We start from the raw sequence: 19,518 nt of genomic DNA on the forward strand, positions 1-19,518 counted from the left end.
ACGTGAAAGAGGAGGCATTCGTATCCTGACGATACGACACGATAGGACACCCGCGGGAACAGATTGATTTATTATCTCCAGTGAAACGCGCGGAGCTGCTCAATCGTCGCTGCGCAAGTCTCGAACGGATTATTAGCTGGCAATGATCGCGATTAATTTCACAGAAAGCGGGAGTTAACACGCGTGTCGCGCTCCCGTTTCGTTAATGATCGTGTGATTTATTGGCCGGCTCTTCAAGAAAATCCCGCCCTGCCGATGCACATTGACGTTTGTGACTCTATTATGTCGTTAACACTGTGTAGTAAATAAATTCATAGCGCCTTCTTGTATTCCAAGGAAATATACACGGTACTTGTTGCGTTTAAAATTTTTGTTTACACTGTGAACTAATTTTAATCTATATTATTAGTAAATTTAATTATTATCAAGCAGTATCTTCTTCAACTAATCAATATGGCTTAAAACTTGTTACTCTCTTCTGTTCTCACTATCAATTATTCCTCGCTTCCCTGTTCCAACATTGAAATTCCTTAAAGATCCTAAACGATTCATTTCAAATTTTCAGTGCATTATCAAAATCGCAAGAGAATTTTTATATTTCGCTATTCTTAGCTACAATAAATACAATCATTTAAATATCGACGAAACGTACTTCCAAAGCTTTCCGAAAAAATGAAAGGAAAACAATTCACTTTCACTGCTGGATGTATCCAGTATTACGATCAGCGAATGCTCGTAAATAGTGGAGCTATTTAGGAAAGAAAGTATTGTTAAGAATGCTTTCGGCAGCGTAAAAACGCGTGTGTATTCCAATTGGAAGAAAGTTGCCGGGCGATTCCCGGCGATTCATCAATCACACGTCAATTAAATTGATGAATTACTTTCGCGGCTAATGCACGGCCCCGAATATTTACCGAACGTATTATCGATGCCGCGGGGCTGGTTGAATGAACGAAAGCCGAACACGCGCGCGCAGGCGAGCGGGCGAGCGAACGCCAGCACAGGAGTGGAATATTAAGCTAACGCGACCGGAAGTGAGTCAGCGTTACGCGATATTACGCCACGAGCAATTATGATGTAACGGGGCCTCCTCGCAGCCGAAACTTGTTTCGGCTTTTGTTGCCAGTCGCGTCTCCCTTCCACGCCGGACATCCTACTGTTATGAATCTCCTTTAACGACGGCAATATATCGCATTCGGACTGTGGGTTTCCCGTGGATCGTTGAATAATTTAACACGTTCACGTAGGAGCGTGTCTTTTTTTTTTGTTTAGTCATAGATCGTGATAATAACAAAGCAGCGTCGGCAAGAGTGACGTCGGAGTGAATTCTTTTGTCACGTGTTTAGTATTTTAACACTAAAACTATTTAGCAATTAAATTGACATTTTGAAATTCATCTATAGAAACTCCAAGAGTGAATCTGTTGAAATTTTCATTGATTTGCAATTCAGTTCGGGTATCGCTAAACTTATTTCTTTAACAATTTCTCACAGAAACATCTAGCTTTTTAATCATTGTGAAAAAGTGGAATCAGAAATGGGTCATTTTGAACCGTCTAATAGTTTTAACGTTAACCTCAGTTGCTAATTGTGTAAGTCTAATATTTACACTTGAAATGTAACGCTTAGAGTGCCAGCGTCGCTTTCAGCAACTCTTTATTTTTGACAGCGATAAATTTAATCGTCAATAGAATTTTTCATATTTTCTGTTATATTTATTGTTATCAAAAATAAAATGTTGCTGAGAGCGATGCTGGCATTTTTTGGAAAATTTTTCAACGTTAGAGTTAATAAGCTTAGTGAATAATTCGATAAATAAATTGGCTACTAATGCTAATTTAGTTTGATGTTGTAAATTAATTATTTTGCTTCATATTGCAAATTAGCTGTCTGTAGGATAGTATTGGTGACACAGCAGCGTGAACGTGTTAATGAACCATTGTTACAAGCGTAAAATCGCCATGGAAAATGAAAATGGAGGACGCGGTTGTACAAACAGGGTCGCAAATAAGGTGAAAGCAACGTTACCTTGCGTGGTTTTGCCGTGATTCCGCGCTGCGTCTGGTCCGCCCGTCGCTCCGATCTGAAAACACGAGGAAAACGTCTTTGTTTTTAAGTCTGTTGAGCATTTTTCTTGGCTCACTGTGTATATCCAACTTGGCGCTTACTTGGGTAACGGTGGGAGTGCATAAATTAGAGATTGAAATCTAGGAGTCTATTAATAATTATATACAATAATTATCTAATAATTCTATAAATTGGAGATAATCCGTTTGAACGTGTAATTAAACTTTTCTTTAATATCAAAGAGATTGAAGTTGACTTCCCACTTTCCCACCAGTGCGCTTCATAAAAACGGCGCGGCGTACAAAGATAGTTACTAACCATGTTTCCTTCTTATCAAAGCAATTACTGAATTTTCCAGAAAAAGCGTTGCTTTAAATGATTTCAACTAGGGCACTACGTATTAGAATCTAAAGAAATTATTACCAAACACATTTCACACTCGATATTTTTGAATTAATATCAAAATAACATAGCAATGATATTATCATCGACGTCAACATAAAATTCTAATTAAGCGGAAGAACTAAACAGTGTCTTATTTGTAACGCAAGAAGAAATGAATCGGGTAGATGTTACGAGTCGTCATTAAGCCTGGTTCACGCTCGCCGGGTGAACGTTCGATTTTAGGCTCGTCGGACCGAATAGAAAACAGAAAGGTGTGGCTCAATTTATTCGACGGGGTTTCTTACGAGCGGGTTCGAGGAACGCTTTCACTGAACTACACAATGGGCAAAACGGTGACAATAGCGATCGGAGGCGCGCGAAATCAATTCGACGCGGTTTTCACGGATCAACGACCCCTCGGCGTGCTGTTGTCGAAACCATTGATCCATTTGTATCGACGGATCGGCGAATGATAATTAGCGCGCGGAACGCCGACGGGTTTTTACGGTAGTCGCTTCACTTTCTCGACTAGCGACCCACGAGATTAATCGACAAGAAAATAAGACTCGACCCTTTCCCACGAGATCCTTTATCCCGCGTTCCAATTTGTCGGACCGCGCGGACAACGCTTTCGGATTCCGAGAAAAAGCCAATTACGAAACGTACATTGATTTCACGGCGAAGCATTCAAAATCTTCTTCACATTTCGCGCGCAAGTAGCGCGAGAAAATTTACAGAGAGAACCCTAGATCATTCTCCAAGTACCTGCCACGAAGGCTTACCAAGGAGAGCCCCCATGGGCGAGGGACTGAGATTAAGCTCAGTCAGCTGAGGCCGAAGCCTTACCAGCGTTGCTTCCCGGGGATGACGAGTCCCATGGAAGTAGACTGTTGGTAGCGCCGAGTTACCTTTCCAAAAACTCTACCAGATTTCCTGTCTGGTCCAGGAGCAGGTGGGACGCTGCTCACGCGCCGAGACCCTCGAAAGGTCTCTGCCCAGCATGTAGGCTGCAACCACTGCCACTACGAATCCAACACCAATTGCACCGGCCGAGAGGACCCGGGGACAAGCACCCATGGTCACTCTCTGTGAGGGGACAAGGGGACTAGGCACCCTTCGTACGCCCTCATGGGCAACCGGAGCGCCCGTAGTACCAATCCAATCGCAGGTCTATTGGTAGGACCTGTCCGGCTTCTTACATACATGAATAAGCTGTGCCTGCCATATCAAGGTGTCTCGTCCACACCAAGGGTTGGTTAGACCCTAGCTAAGGAGCCCGGGGGCGCCACTCCCCGAACCGTGATCGCCACACGGCCCCTGGGGCAGCGAGAAAATTTACATCGGGATTCCTTTGCTTATTGTCGACTGAACGCAGCGAAGTTCACGGTGATGAAATTGCAACGATCCTCTATCCAATTTGACACGCTACAAGCCAATTCCGTGAATTGCTCGGTGGAACCGTAATTAAGTAAATTCAGTTGAATTCAACGGTTTTTGTTACAGTGTATAAAACCCAGACGAAAGTACACGAGAGGGTAATAATCTGTGTATATTGGAACTACAGTAATTAGGATTTGTAAGTTATTTCGTTAGTGATACGCGAATAGAATTATGCACTAGAGCATTGCGTTTGGTTAGTATATATTTAAAATTATTACTAGCGACCAGTCAAAGTGACTTTCCAACATTTTTCTATAGAAACTCGAAGGGTGCATCTGTTGAAAGTCCTGTGAACTTACAATTCAGTTTGAGTGTTGCTAAATAAATATCTTCAATCATTTCGAAGAGAATTATCTGTTATTTTTTCAATAATTGTAAGAAGAGAGACGGGGAATGGGTCAGTATGACTAGTTCGGTAACTCTAATGTTAATTTGGCGAGTATGAAAAGTTGTACATCGATGAGATTATTATCTAAGTAAATAATCTTGAAATATACGAGCGATGTATGCGGATAACGTGTTACGATCGATCAAACTAATTGGTTGCCTACGAAGTTCGGGGGTTAAAGTTCAAACGGGCACGCGTGACTTCCGCGTAAGTCGGTCACGAATGGTCCGCAGAGACAGTCTGGTCGCGATTGGCCCTGTTATTCTCAAGCGGCTTTCAGAATGTTCGCAACCTGTCTGTACACGTTTCTAAAACCTTTTCAGGTCCGCGTTACATGGCGCACCGTTGCGAAACAGTTACACCGAATTAACTGTGGGATGCGGTCGTGAATTATCGTGCCGAGGACCGGTACAATTGGTAAACCGGTTTTCGAGATTATTTTCCGCTCAAGTGAAACTGCTCATTAGTCGACAATATGGACCACGAAGTGTGGTGTTCGGTTACGTCGAACCCCGGATTACGGGTTTTATGCATTTTCGATGCATTCCGTTGAGCAGGGTACAATGAACAAAGAATTTGGCCTGTGTTGCAGAATATTGATGCACCATTTCTATTTTTTGCCTGATTTAATGTGTATGCAAATGGAAATGTTGCATGAAACATGCAGTAGGCGCGCTTATAAGGATACCCAGGAGCTTTGATGGGTGTTTCAGGGTGTTTGTTAACCATAAAACTTATTAAAGGGCACAGAAAATGTCATACTGAGTTTCTTTGGTAAAATCAAAGGATCAGAAGCCTAATTGGCAAGAAGTCTAACCTATAAGATAGAAATCTGAATAAATTCCAATGTCAGTTTAACATTCTTTTTTACTTAATAGAGATGCACATCCAGGTAGTAAGTTTTTATCCAATTCCTATTTTCATTAGTCAATATTTTAAACAAGTTTCTCTCCGTTAACGACATGAATATCTTCGAAACACAGCAGGATAGCGATTAACCAAGTCAGTCACTATTTCTCACAATCCAAATCGTTCAGAATCTCGATTATCCACAAAGTCAATCATTCGGATTTTCAAATGATACGTTAGTACACACGCGCAATCAAATTTTAATCATTCTGTTTAAAGAATCTTTTCTCGAACCTCCATGTATCTATACTGTTAACATTAAACGCACCGCGTCCGATCAAATGATCGGTTTTAAAACTTAATTTAATATTCTGTATCTTCCTTCGTCCATTTAACTTTATATCAATTCTTACCCCGTCATTAATCAGTTTTCTAATTTTCGCCATTACTTTTGCTTCCGTTTCCACTAAGAAAAGCGTATCCTTTAATCCTTGTTTACCTTTGCTTTATAACCAGTTATTTCACTGATTACGGTATGAATAGGTATGCCACAAAATGCCGGCACGTGTAGTATTAATAGCCCAAATAAATCGGATAATCGAGAATCTACCGTATGACAGTATTTACCAGAGGAAACAGAAAACTCGAATGCAATAGGGAAAAACTGAAGGGCCATAAACAGCGACGTCCACGGGTTTCGGCAAGTCCGCGAGCGAATCCGGACCGTTCGCGAAACGCGATCTCGTGAGTCAGCCACCCTCACCGACCCCATTCAATTTTTAAACCGAGCCGAATCGTCGGGGCGTGGACGCAGGGAGGCGAGAGTGCGGGGTCGATGGAACCGGGGGAGGGAAAAGGAAAGAGAGGTAGAAGAAAGAAAGTCGAGCGCGGAGGAGTGCAGGCGTGCATCGACGTTGAAACGCAATCGCGACGCGCCGCGATGCGCCCCGTCGGGATCAGAAATAGCCGGGCACCGGTAATAAAAGTTCTCGGAAGACGAACCCGTCGGCTGTCACCAATTACGGAGTTGTATAGGACGCAATGCCACGGACCGAAAATATTGGGAGTAATTGCCCGGGATCGTGTTACGAGGAATCGCGACACGCTAACTCGCGGCCTTTCATTAACCCCTTGCCTCGCAATAACGCGTGAGACTCGTGGTGACGATCTTAAACAGAATTTAACAAACACAAATATTACACAGTTCTTGTGAATTCAAATGAAATATTATTTTTTCGCTGTTACTTATTATATTATTACATTTCAGAGCAAATGTGAACATAGAATATGCATAGAATCTTTCTCTTTTTTCTATGTATTATTAATGACGAAGTTCTGTGTCGATCACAGTTGAGGAATAAATCATAGGGCAAGGGGTTAACGTTAGGGCTGCAGTACTCATCAAAATGACGGATTTTAGTTTTCTTGTTTTGCAATTGCAGTGGAATGATATGATATGAAACTGAGGTTTTTCCAGAAGAAACTGATACAAGCAGAAAACTTAGTTAATACAATTAGGATCAGTATACAGTAAGAGAATTTCACATGAAATTTGTACGTTATAGGGGGTTCTACGGTATTTATATTTTCAAAATATTGAATATGAGATATGATGGAAATAAATAGTTTCATGTGCATACTATAACCAATGTCTGAAGAAATCGAAGAAAAACGTATTATTATTTTCAAACTTTCTTCCGTTCGTGTGAATACTTGGTAACATCGATATCGATTTTCATTTTTAAACATTTTTGTGTCGATTTTTGCTTCGAAAATGAAAAAAATGTACACGAAAACATTATAATACTAAAATTTGGATAAATGCGGACGTTTTGATTGCTTTTCCTCTGTTTCTATTCAATTTAAGGGTTCGATTGCTGTTATATGAAAAATGCAGCTTAGAATCATAGACTTCGGATTTTTCTCGAATTCAAATTTCCAAAAATATAATTACAAAATAAAATTCCGGTGGTGAATGGTTTTTTTTTTTAACGAATATTGTAAAACGAGCTATACACTAGATATTTCATATATTTCTTCGTATCGTTCATCTATCCAGTTTTCGTCACAATAATATTTAATATATTAGTATCCGCATTATTTTATTAGTAAACCTTTCTAAGATCGCTATAATCAATTAAAATACAGAAATGTCATTGGTGCGATACATTCTCCGAGTACCGTGAACGATTTATTGGCACAAACACAAGCCGCCACTTGTCGTAGCAATTTCGCAATTACAAACAGTGTATCAGGATCAATCAAAATTACGCGAATGCCCAAGATACCCGAAGATACGACGCGTTTAATCTGCCAGCTGTTTCCCGTGAGCCGGTAATAACTGGAAACCGAGCAGGCGCGGTAAAAAGTAATTCAAGCCAGTTCAAAGAATCGGCGTGCATGCTCGACAGATAAAATGTTTTCTGAATGGGAAGAAAGAGAGTGTTGCGGAAGTGCGACGCAATAATAGTGTTGCATGGAAGGGGGAACAGGTGAGGAAGAAAGGAGACCGCAGGGAAAAATACGATAAGCGTGTCGTTCCGATAAATCTGCTCGGTTCAATAACTTTAATTACGAAACACCGAGCTATCGAGCTGGAGGATGATGCAAACAGGTTTGCGGGAATCACGCGTTATCGTGCCGATCGTGCCTTTTTTTCTACCCCCTCTCCCCGAACACGTTCCCTTTCTTCCACGTAGAAAAGCTAAGTGATTTCTCGTCGATAAAATGTCACCTCGAAGTCCCCCGTCCATTGTTCGATCGGTCCATCGACGTTCGATCACGATCTGCGTTGTTGCGATCGAAACATCGTCGCGGATACTACCGAACGCTTTCCCTTGTCTTTTTATTTAAGGAGTCCTTTGTTCTCGGTGGATTGAAAAAATCGATACTTGGTTGCAGCTTTTATTCGACGGTACTATCTTCTTCTCGATACCACTGGTAATTATTTCTGTGATCGTTATAGAATGATTCCTTCGGAATGGAATTTTTTTTCTTATATTCCTTTAAAATCGAAATTTCAAGAATAGACCATGTTCAGGATTAACTTTGTTTGCATGTTTCCGTTAATTCTTTTTACAGTTGTTTTTAAATAATTTGAATATCTATAATTAAATATTTGATATTAATTAATACAAACAGAATTATGTATATATCTCAAGAATAAATTTAGCATAATAGTAACGTTATATCACGTTTCCTTTCGATCGATATGAATTAATATGGATATTCGTAATAATGACGTACTACAATTAATATTCATACATGCTAAATTTAATGCAAATTACTCGCGACAGGCCCGACTCGATTTTTAAGGTAAGAATTTCAATTACGGACAACAATGGGTCACGAATAATCATTAAAGATGCATCGTTCCCAGTTTTTGTTCGAAGCCGACCCATCCACGAGCGCAGAAACGTGAGGTCGAAGATCTGAATCCCAATAAAGCGGAAACAACACTCGTCGCCGCTGTTCGTGGCCAAACATTGTTTTAAAATTCTAACGAGACCGTCGGCGTGTGTTTATCAAAGCCTCTTTCCAATGACCGTGCAAAGTACACGCAGGCGAAGTGAGATTCCTTGACCTGTGTATGCACCTGTGTTAATTCATATTGCGCGCGAAATACGTAAACACGATTTCCGTCGATCCGTCATTCTCTTTCGTAATCGGTCGATGATTCAGTAAATACTTCGACCACTATGACTCTTCTTTAAATATTTTCCAAAGTCATCGTTGCAATATTATAATATTATGTACTTCATAACAATAGCAGCACAGACATTTTAGATCTAGCAATAAACACTTTAGTAACAATTTTCTAAATGTACAAAGTAACTTCGTATTATTTTCTAACATACAATTTTACAAAGTAGAAACGAGCAAATAGTAATAGAAAAATAATATCAACAAAATGTGTGTGCCGTAAACGCACGCGAAATAACCTGATACATCGAAATACTTGACACCGATCGAAATTCGTACAATCCCTCAATATTAGACACTTCTTCACGGTTTACGCTTTACGGGGATTTTAAGAGGGCAGCTCTAAAAGTTCCCAAGTTCCTTGGATATCTATCCCGCACCTTCTTCGACAAGAAGTTACACCGTTCGAAGCGTTTATTGCAGTCTCTTGAAACACTTTGCCTCAGAAGTTTCGGGATTCCCGAAGACGGTCCGCGGAGGCGTCTTCGAGAAGCTCTCGATTTCGTCACGGAGGTTGATTCGCGAGCTGTGAGAAGCGTACCTGGTTGCGAGTTGCTTTCTGTCCGAGTCGTGACAATACCGTTACAGAGATAAGTGTAAGGCTGCACAGTAATTTCAACGAAACCAGTAGAAAACAAGATCCTGAGACCATACGAATCCCAATATCATCCTTGAATAAGCTTCTCACTGCAGTATAGGCTTGTCTAACACGGCTGACCCTTTGGGATCACTACATTTCCTTGTTGGCATTACTGAATACATTCAATTTTATTTTTACACTACTTGCATTCGTGTTCAAACGAATTATTTTCCTTTCTTTACACAATTTGTTTTGATTCAATTACGAACAAAAATTCATTGTATCACTTTGCTTTCATATAATTTTAGTAATTTATTTATTTTTATTTAACGGTATATCGTATTAGTTTAGTAGGTCAGAATTTTTCGTAGGTTAGAAGTCAAAGTGGATTTCTGTTGTTGATAGAAACATATCTGTCATGTAAAAACGGAATTGAGTGTAATCGAAGCAAGTTTATTTTAAAGTTCTTTTTGCAAAGGTGATATGTGAGTAAATATATACACATTAGAAAACACACATTATTTTGAAGAAATATGTTGCGTTAATATTACTTATAGTGTATACAGATACAGAAAATTGTATTTTCATTACACCTCTCGATCGTAAAATAACACTTATGTTCTGAGAAAAAGATCATTTTACCATCAGTCGCCAATATCGAAGAGAAATTTTCAATGCCGCCAGTCAGGCGACATCGATCGCAAAAGTTAATATGTAATGCGTTGTATGAAATCATTCCACAAGGAACCGTGTTGTACAAGGAAAATTCTTGTACAACGAATAATACACTCGTAAATAACATATTTGAGATGTTTATTGTCAAGCTGTACTATGTTCGACTGAAGTAAATAAAGAAATTTCTTTACAGTATCCCACATTGAACAAAAATTTACCGTATTTCATCAAACTCGCCAAACGTAGAAATTTAGCAAAAGTCAACCTCAGAATATCGGATCAACCCATAAACACCAGTTTTCGCACACTTGTATTTCAGACAACGAAAATAAACAAAACGTTTCTTAATCTCATTACAATCTACACATCAACAATCCATACACAATACAGAGTAATATAATTTCAGATAAAAGAAGTCCACCTCATCTTAATTGAAAAAAATAAAAGAAACACACAAAAGTCATTTTATTTATAGAATAATTCAATAATAACTTGGAAGACATCAGTTTTACACTGAACTTATAAGAAGGAGATCGTCGAGGAACTGGACAATCATTCGAAGCTCGTGTTCTTCGAGGAACGAAGCGGACACGTTCGAAGGGGTGAGAATCGGCCGGCAGAGGGTAGTATTGATCGTTCGCCCGAAAACATTCGCTCTCGACGACCGAGTTTTTTCCGCGCAGTGGACGGGGAGCACGGAACGAAAGCGGAAAGAAACGTCCGCGATTTTTGCATGCGCGCTTCCGTCCGGGGGAAGGGAAAAACGCGGATGGAGGAAGAAACGATCCGGCGGCGGAGGGTGGCCGTTATCTTGTTAAGCGGACCCGGCACGGAGTTGTCTCCGGACTGGAAAATACCTACGTGACGAGCGTAACGAGATAAAATTACGCGCGGGGCCGGGAAAACGCCGCGATATCGCCCTGGTTTTTGCTCCCGCGGCGACACATTTCGCGACCCGCCGCCGCGGACTCGCTTGTTAACGTTTTTTCGACCCTTGGAATTGCCGCTCGTTACCCTCCTCGGACGCTGTCTGCGCGATAAATTGCTGCTGTTCGGTGCTTTCGATTGTTTTATTGATTGCGGCGCACTGGTACCTTTATTTTGCCGAGGAAGAAGAATCGGGATTCGATCGGGGTGGTTTTTGCATGTATCGAAAGCTCCGGTAACTGGAGAGATTCAACGTGCTCGTGGTACGCGTGACTGTTCGAACTTTGGTGTTCCGTAGACAGTCTGAGGAAGGTTGATGCGATTTGAAATTAATGGTTGGTGTTACTGAATTACAATCCTTGGTTCGTGGATGATGGAGTAGGGAACTTTCGGCGATGCTAAGATTCTGAATTTTTGGATCTTTGATTTTTAGGAGATTCGGATGGAAGAAGGAATTGTCACTACTCTGGAGTTCTTTAGGATGAAAATAACAGTTGAAAGTTAATATCTATTTGTCTGGAACCAATGCCTTGGAAATTTGTAATTTAAATCATTGGAAACAAATTTTACACTAGGCGTGTAATGCAGTATCCACTAAAAAATTCTAATGACGCATAAATAAAATAGAAAATAATGGCGTGTAAAGATTAAAAAACTTGTATTGGTTTCAAGTCGAAACGTAAGAAACCTTTTCTAAATTTTCTATATAAGTCGAGAAAGAGTTTTGACTCTTGAGGACTGTCTTTCAAAAATATCCTAGGCACTAATGTTTTAAAGAAAAGAAATCTCGAAGACATGTTTATCGAAATTTGTCGTGGATTTTCGTAAAGAAAAAACTTTAATTCAATGAAGTTTGGGAGTAGCGAAGATTCGTTTAGCCAACAATTAGAAATTAGAAGTTTCCCGTGAATTAATGCAGTATCATCTGTAATTCTTACCGCGGAAGGTACTTGTTTAATTTTTAATAGCGGGGACACGCTCTCGACTCGTCTGGAGGAATCTCGCCCCTTGGCAGGGGTCGCGCTCGGCACGCCCCTTCGCGGAAACTGCAAACGAGCCGGGGAATAAACGGTGTTATCGCGGCCGCGTAGATTATGCCCGACTATGGAATACTTGGGAAGTTTAAGCGTGTTCGGGGCGCGCAAAATTTCGAGCGGTCGCCCCGTACTTCTCGCTGAAGATAAATCCTCCAGATACGTGTACGCTGGGTGTCTCGCTGTGTGGAGCGGATTCAGCGCACTAACACGAAGGAAAGGGTGACCTTATTTACCAGCTACAACTTGCAGAAGTTGCTTAACCCACCTCCAGAGAAATTGTTCTACGCTCTTCGGTTATTTTATTGTTCGGAGGAAACTCATCATTTCTCACACGGAAGATAAAGTCGAAAAAGGGATGAATAATAATGATGAAAAATTAAATCGGCAATGAATCTTCGATAGCTTACCCGAAAAGAAAAACATTATGCACTGCAATTCTACTCCTACCTCAGCCAGGAGAACAACAACAGAGGATATTCAAATTAAAACGATCCCTTCATATCTTCCCTACTTAATGCAGAAATTTGCTTAAACTTCCGTCGCCAATCGGACAGCGAGTTTTTCCAATTTTCATTGAAAATCCTGGATGAGAAAAGTCGGGGCAAACACCGAGGAAACTATTACCTTCGAATTTGAAAAATAAATCGTAGCTCCGAAACAAGGTCACACAGAGTACACATTCACAGTTACCATTTCTTCACAGGATCTCCTGAATCTACCCTCACTTCCCACACAAGATACCCGGTGTGTATATTCTTCTAGAGGAATGGGCGGGGGTGGCACCCCTAGCTCGATCAATTGCGCGCGAAGTAGAAGTCTGCCGGGCTACGGTGGTTAAAGTTACCCTCCTCAGTCACGCCCCGGGGTTCGACGACCTCGCGTGCCGCGATCCGAAAATTACCGAGGACGGAAAGCGCAGCCGTGGCGCGCGCCGTCACACGAAATATTTCTGTTCCCAGTCTCCGGCGAACTCGCTTGTTAATTTCGCACGACCGATCGATCGCATCGTCCAGGGTCGCCTGTTAAAACCCACCCCCAATCCTCTTCTCGCCTACGTCATCCCCGTGTCCTTGAGGAACCGACCCTACCGTGGCTCGCTGCTGTCTAAACACCGTGCCGGGGATCCCGCGGAGATGCGGGGTCCGACGATGTTTCCGCTCCCGGAATGACGGACGATTATTGTTTGCACGGCGGGAAGCAAATAGAAAGGCGTTGTTCCGCGTCTTTTCGGTCGTCCTGGAATTCGATTAAGTGGATGACGCGTGCGTAATTTCGTTGAATCCTGAAGGGGCGATGCTTCGTCGCGAGATAAATGGAATATAAATGGAATATAAATGAAACTCAATCATTGAAATATAAAATTTGAATGTAAATTAAGTTCGATGATATAAACATACAACTTCGATGTAAATGAAATTGAATAATACAGATACCAAGCTTGGATAAAAAATTGAATTCTATGATATAAATATAAAGATTGAATACAAGTTAAATTGAGTAATAAGCTTGGATAATGAACTTGAATAGAAATGTCCGTGGAGCGATTAAACTCCTCTTTTTAATTTCATTTTGTTGCTTCGATCGGAATTCTCCAAGTTCACCGATGTTTTGTTCGAGAATGAATGGGCGATCCTTGCGTTCGTCGCAGCAGTAAAAAAAGGAAAGTATGCTCGACGGTTCGAGAAGGAAGAAATAGATCGTAATTTCATCAGCGGGAATTGTGGCTCCGCGATAAATGAAAATTGTTAAGCCAGTTCTCCTGAAACGGGGACATCGGAGTCCGGAGTAAATTAGCGACCCTTGTTCCCGTCCGTTTCCATATCCGCCCTCCCCACGCGACTTGTGTTCTCCGAGAGGGAAATAATTCTTGCCCGGGATTTTACAGTAGTATCGCGACGTTATTTATTTTCCGCGTAATTCACAATTTCCTCGGTGAACGCAACGCGAATGGAACAAACGGGTGCTCCAGGTGCTCCTCTCCCGTCGGCTGCCCTGCTAATCCGCGCGTTCATTAATTCTAATGCTCGAGCAACGGGAATCGCGCTGCAAAAATTGTACCTCCATTTTACTTCGCGCGACGAGAACAATGAACACGCCGGAGATTGGAATAAGTGGCCGATAACGGGACGCGAAATGCCCATTAACCTTTCTGCTCGAAATAAAACGCGAACTTCAGCAATCAGAGTAAAGGAAGATTACCTATCCAGATTATCCCCTGAGTGTGGAATTCGTGTGTTCGTGAAAGTACTTCGAATAACTGTAAAATGGAGTATTTAGTTATTAGTGTCCTTATTTCATAGAGGAAAGTATATATTATGCAAACAGCTTCGATAAAACCACAGCTTTCCTGCTGAAAATAACAGCGGAGTTCAATAATTAGAATGAATGAAAATAACTCGCCTCGTCACTGACAAGACCAGGACTCGGTCAGAACTAAAAGTTGCCAGACTTTCCCATTCGTCGGACACCTGCACGCTTGAACCCAATGAAACTCTGACTCTAAAATCGGCCATCGCTTAGTAGACAGTATCATCAAAGTTCTTAAAAAAGCACCGAGAATAAAATTCGACAGACTTTTTCTCAGAATCCTATTCGCCCATCAAAATCATTACCACAAGAAACAAAACTTAACTTCCTCGAAGCTTGCCCTCAAAAACGAGGTCTCACGCAAACATTCGGAAGCGACTCATCAAACACCAATGCCCTCATCCCTCCACGCCCGGTAAAGCATTATCCGCCCTATTGCACAAAGGGAAACAACAATACCGTCGGCTTCAATGAACAAATTAACACAGGACCGATCGAGGGCATCCCCTAATTTGGGGTCACAGTAGCAGTTCGAATAGTCGGCGCGGTTCTTCAATGTCGTCGACCTCGCCGGATTCCATGAGTTGCGTCGGAATATCGTTTCCAACCCTTCCACGGGAAAGAGAGCGGAGAGCGCCGAGCCAGGCCGGAAGGTGGCTCGTAACGTGGGCGGAAAAGCTCAGATCAATATCTGCCGCGAATTGGAACGTTACGTCGTGAAAATCGACCCGTGACCTAGTGTGGACCCGCCCGTGGCTCGCAGCTGGTGGCGCCATCCGAAAGACCGTTCTGACACGGACGGAAGAAGAGAGAGAGAGAGAGAGAGACAGGGAGAGAACGAGAAAGAGAGCAAGGGTGAGAGTAGAGAGAGAGGAAGAGAGACAGCCGGTTGCAACGAGGTAGCCAGGGAAACAGCGCAGCGAAAACTGCCGACGGAATTTTCGTCATCCGAGGCGCACAGAGTGTAATCCGGCCCGTTTCAGGCATCTTAATTCCGTCGACGACCTTACGCCAGCTCTTCCGTTTGCGGCCCCGTGCAATTTACTTGAATTTTCGTACGGAGTTCCCGGTAACGCTTTTAATTCCCACGGAACGAAGTCTCTTATTCCTTTCGCGTAATCTCCCTTATCCAGGCAACTTGCAGCCTGAAGGAAAACGATCAAGCCTCGACGGATATCTTCTAAGGACAATTAACGAGTGCCTTACGGTGATGAGGTCTAGGAACGCGTATTTGTGTTCGAAATCTCTGTCTTATGAAACTGATTTGAAATCGATGTTAGCGTCGTACATGTTGCGACATTTTTGTAAGACACGTGATTAAATGGAGTTCACCAACAGACTATTTTTGCATGTTCCTTTGTATTCTTTTATAGACAAGTCACTGCAATTCGAACCCGGGACCTTTCTTTGACTAACAATAAATTAACCGTGTCGCCTGTGAACCATATGAACAAACATGGCGCCGCTCGTCTAACCTATAAATCCGACGAGCTCCCTCTTCCTTGTGAATTGTTAATTTTACTACTACTTCCCTGTCTACTTGTTTGCAGAGGATTAAATCGAAACTTATGATCCACCCGTTTCATGGAATGATCATATCTCTTTTGATTAACACCATCGACTGAACATTTTCGATTTTGTCATTTTCTTGCTAGTCAACGGATTCGTCCTTGAAAGGTTAACAGAGAAATGGAGCAGGAACGATGGGCCATAAATGAATTTTTCTATAAGAGGGTGTCTTCTGACGATTTCTCGCGAGGGTGTTGCGCGATTGATGAAGGGCTGCCACGGGAAACGAGTCAATGAAAAATGAACGCAAAAGAGTACGTTTCATCCTGCTAACGTCTCTTTCTGTCCCGTTGGTCTTAATCAATTTCTGGCAGCTCCGGCACCCCGAATAGTGACCTCGTTCCGCCGCGGTGATTGAAGGGGGGAAAGTTCATCAGGGAACCAGCTAGGCTGGCTCGTGTCGTGTATACGTATCACGTAATGGGCCGGCGTGTTACAGCTACTTATTTACACAAGGAACGTTCCAAGAGTGCGCCGCGTAACATATGTGTTACGGGGGAAGCCTCCGCGGAGGATTACTATTAGAGTAGACCTAACATTCATTCCTCGCGCAGTAGATTAGGACACTTGCTAGGTTTCCCTAGGTTTTGCTCGACCGGCGATGCACGTTACTCATCATCCCTTTTTATAATACACTTAAATTACGCCTAGAGAATATTTAATCTCGTTTAATGGATCATGAACTTGTTCTTTTTTGCGTAACAGACAGATGTTTTAATTTTGTGTGATTGAAGTTAGTGGTCGGAAAGAAATGGTCTAGGGAAATGATAATTATACTGGTGATCTGACATTTTTGATCGGTGGTGATTCAGATGGGAATTTTTTAGAGCGTATAGATACATAAGTTATTGCAAATTTCTTTATTTACTTTACTACCATTACTTTAATTTTTGCTCTGTGAAATTTCTTTTGATTCGATCTTTAGCACAATGTATTGATATAACAAGTTTCCTCTAAATGGAACTACATATTGAAAAATCATATAATTATAAAATTTATTTTACTCCATGTCCTCATGTTTTAATAGCGTTTTTCACGGATTTACTTGTTCTTAACAGAAATCACGATCTTAATCTAGCTCGGTAAACAAGTTCGCGATACAATGCGCACGATTTGTTGATGAACACTTCGTGCTTTCATTACAGTCATACTAACTCGCAACGGAAAAATACTTTTGTTTCGTTTTTCTTAGTTGCTACCTTCTCGATTCCGTGCCCATCGGTAGAGCAATAAATCATCCTGGCAAACATTTTGTAATAATACACTGTTTCCATAAATACTGGTCGAAATAGCGTACGGCGGCGGGATTTGCATGCAACAATGGCCTCTCTACCTGCACATTGAATTAATGATACACGAAGAGAGCTCGTTAGGTGTACCGAACGCTCGGCGGATGGAAACGCGGGCTGTGCTTTTAATTACGGGGTTAATGATTTATGATCGCGTCTCTATCGGGGTCGTATCCCCTTGATTAATCATAATGGAACGCGTTGATGGTTATCCGTCAAGCATGGCAGGTGCGTGAGCAACGAAGAGCGGTTGTCACCTGTCATGACTGGAAAAGACGTTGAAAGTGAGGATAACTCGAGCAATGAGATCTCGATCGCGAATGATTGAAGTAGTATTTACTGTTCTAGTATTGACCGACTCGAGATATACTGCTTTAACCTTTACGTTATGAACCAGTTACCTGTGCAGCCATGTTTATACTATCCTCTACAGAAGTCGTTATGTTCTGCTGAAAATTTGATTAAATCTTTTCAGATTTCCATTTTTTCTCAATTTTTACATCGATTTTCTCTTCGAAAATAAAAGATGATAATTTTAATATTGAAATTTGATCAAACGCTAACGGTTTCAATATTGCTTTGCCTTTTGAAAATAAAAAGGAACTTATCTAAGAGTACTGAATACTGATCCTTGAACAACCATAAACGTTTCAGTTGCTAGTGCCTAGATTAATCGTGAATCATTCCAGAAGCATTGTTTCAATCGATATCAGAAGTAACGCGCTGATTGCGACTGATTTTCGAGAAGGATAACACGAGACGAAGTCGTCGAGCAAGAGATCTTAATGCCTGGAATAACGGTAGGTACGTCGGCGAACAGAGAATAATACAGGCTAAGTAGATTACGACAGCCACGGTCGGACAACGCGTACTACCAAGTTCACTTGTTCGAAATGAAAGCCACATTGACACACTTTCCGCGCCAGTTCATTCATACGCATTCGACGAGGAGCGAGCACAATGGGAAAGCGTTCTGATTCCTCGAACGTTCTCCGTTCCCGTTTCGAAAAATGGAGAAAAGGAAAAAGGGAAAACGGCGCGAGTAGATTTCATTGAAATATCTGGGAACAAGGAGAAAGGTGGTCGAACCACGGTGACTTGTTCCTCGAATTCGATTCCTTTTTCTCCATTGAATATCGATATTACATCCCCCTTTTCTGCCCCGACTCGTTGACCCTCAATTTATTTCGACTTCGATACTCTACCCGGACAGAATGCCTTCGTGGACCTGCGTGGAAGAGAAGAGTTTGCCCCGAGATTCTTTTCCTCGATGAAATCTGAATGGAAATCGAGCTTGCCAAAGTACGAAGTTTCTTTGCCCTTTGACTTCGCGAGATTCTACGTGGATAAAGGTTTTCGAGCCCCGTTGTCGAGTTTGTTGCGGTTGTAAAGAGCGCTCGGCTTGCCGCGGACCATTTTGTGCTTCGAGGACACTCGAGATAGTTATTGTTAATGCAAATTCTACCTTTATGACACTTAATAATTTTCCGATACGAAAAGAAGATAAATATTTATTACTATGTGTCCGACTCGATATTACAACACACGAAGTAATTGAAGAAGAAGAAATATGAAAAGCTTCGATTTTCTTTGTATCAACGCGTAATACATATTAGAAATCCATATAATTATTTTTCATTTCAAATTAATATCTCACCTACTTCAACTAACAAAGTTCTCTCATTTCAAACCAGAGAACAGATTCAATTCGTCTCAGTTAACCCTTTAACTGGTATCTTTTACACCGAATTAAAATTGAATTTTTTCGGTGACACATCGAACGAACCACATTTGGTTAGATCTGTGAAATGCGAGAAGATTAAGAGACCAATCGCTATGAGAAATCTTAATTCTTCAATGTCTTTCATTAAGAAACCTGCTTCGATCGTGTGAGCCACTAGACAACCCCCGATTCGTCGGTCAGAACGTGAAGTGGGCCACCCGGTGTATTCCCAGGATGCCATTATCCCGCACAGCGAGTCTCCTGATTTCCTGTTAAACGGTGGAAGCTTCCCATTCGGGGGCGCACAGGTCGCGGTTCCGCGAAAGCATTTCAACGCAACCGAAAGGGGCGTATCCCGGCGAAGATTTACTTCCGGCCCGCGAAGTATACGCATTTACCCCGGGACAGAATTTATCGCGGCCGGTATACGTTCCGCCTCCATTGAATAATAGCGCGTACCGAGGCGAGCCAAGTACACCCGTGGCCATGCTAATTCCTCGTGTAAATAAAGGACTTATCTCCGGGCCGCACTCGTTCTCTCCAGACGTTATGATATACTAACCTCATTAGCATGAGGCCCTG

General features: G+C 41.8%; 1 protein-coding gene and 1 long non-coding RNA gene across 2 annotated transcripts in view; one reads left to right on the forward strand and one right to left on the reverse strand.

Moving 5' to 3' along the window:
• LOC116430522 (uncharacterized) overlaps positions 1 to 19,518 on the reverse strand; it is a 139,760-nt gene that overhangs the window by 107,096 nt on the left and 13,146 nt on the right. Inside the window, exon 2 of the mRNA XM_031984783.2 lies at positions 2,028 to 2,082. The gene's annotated coding sequence lies outside the window, so the exon portion shown is untranslated. The remainder of the gene's footprint in view (positions 1 to 2,027; positions 2,083 to 19,518) is intronic.
• LOC116430524 (uncharacterized) lies at positions 7,878 to 8,735 on the forward strand. The gene is made up of 3 exons (XR_004235729.1): positions 7,878 to 8,067; positions 8,424 to 8,442; positions 8,507 to 8,735. It is a non-coding gene; the product is annotated as an uncharacterized LOC116430524 (long non-coding RNA).

This window comes from Nomia melanderi, chromosome 11, assembly GCF_051020985.1.
Source record: "Nomia melanderi isolate GNS246 chromosome 11, iyNomMela1, whole genome shotgun sequence".
NCBI classification, from domain to species: domain Eukaryota; kingdom Metazoa; phylum Arthropoda; class Insecta; order Hymenoptera; family Halictidae; genus Nomia; species Nomia melanderi.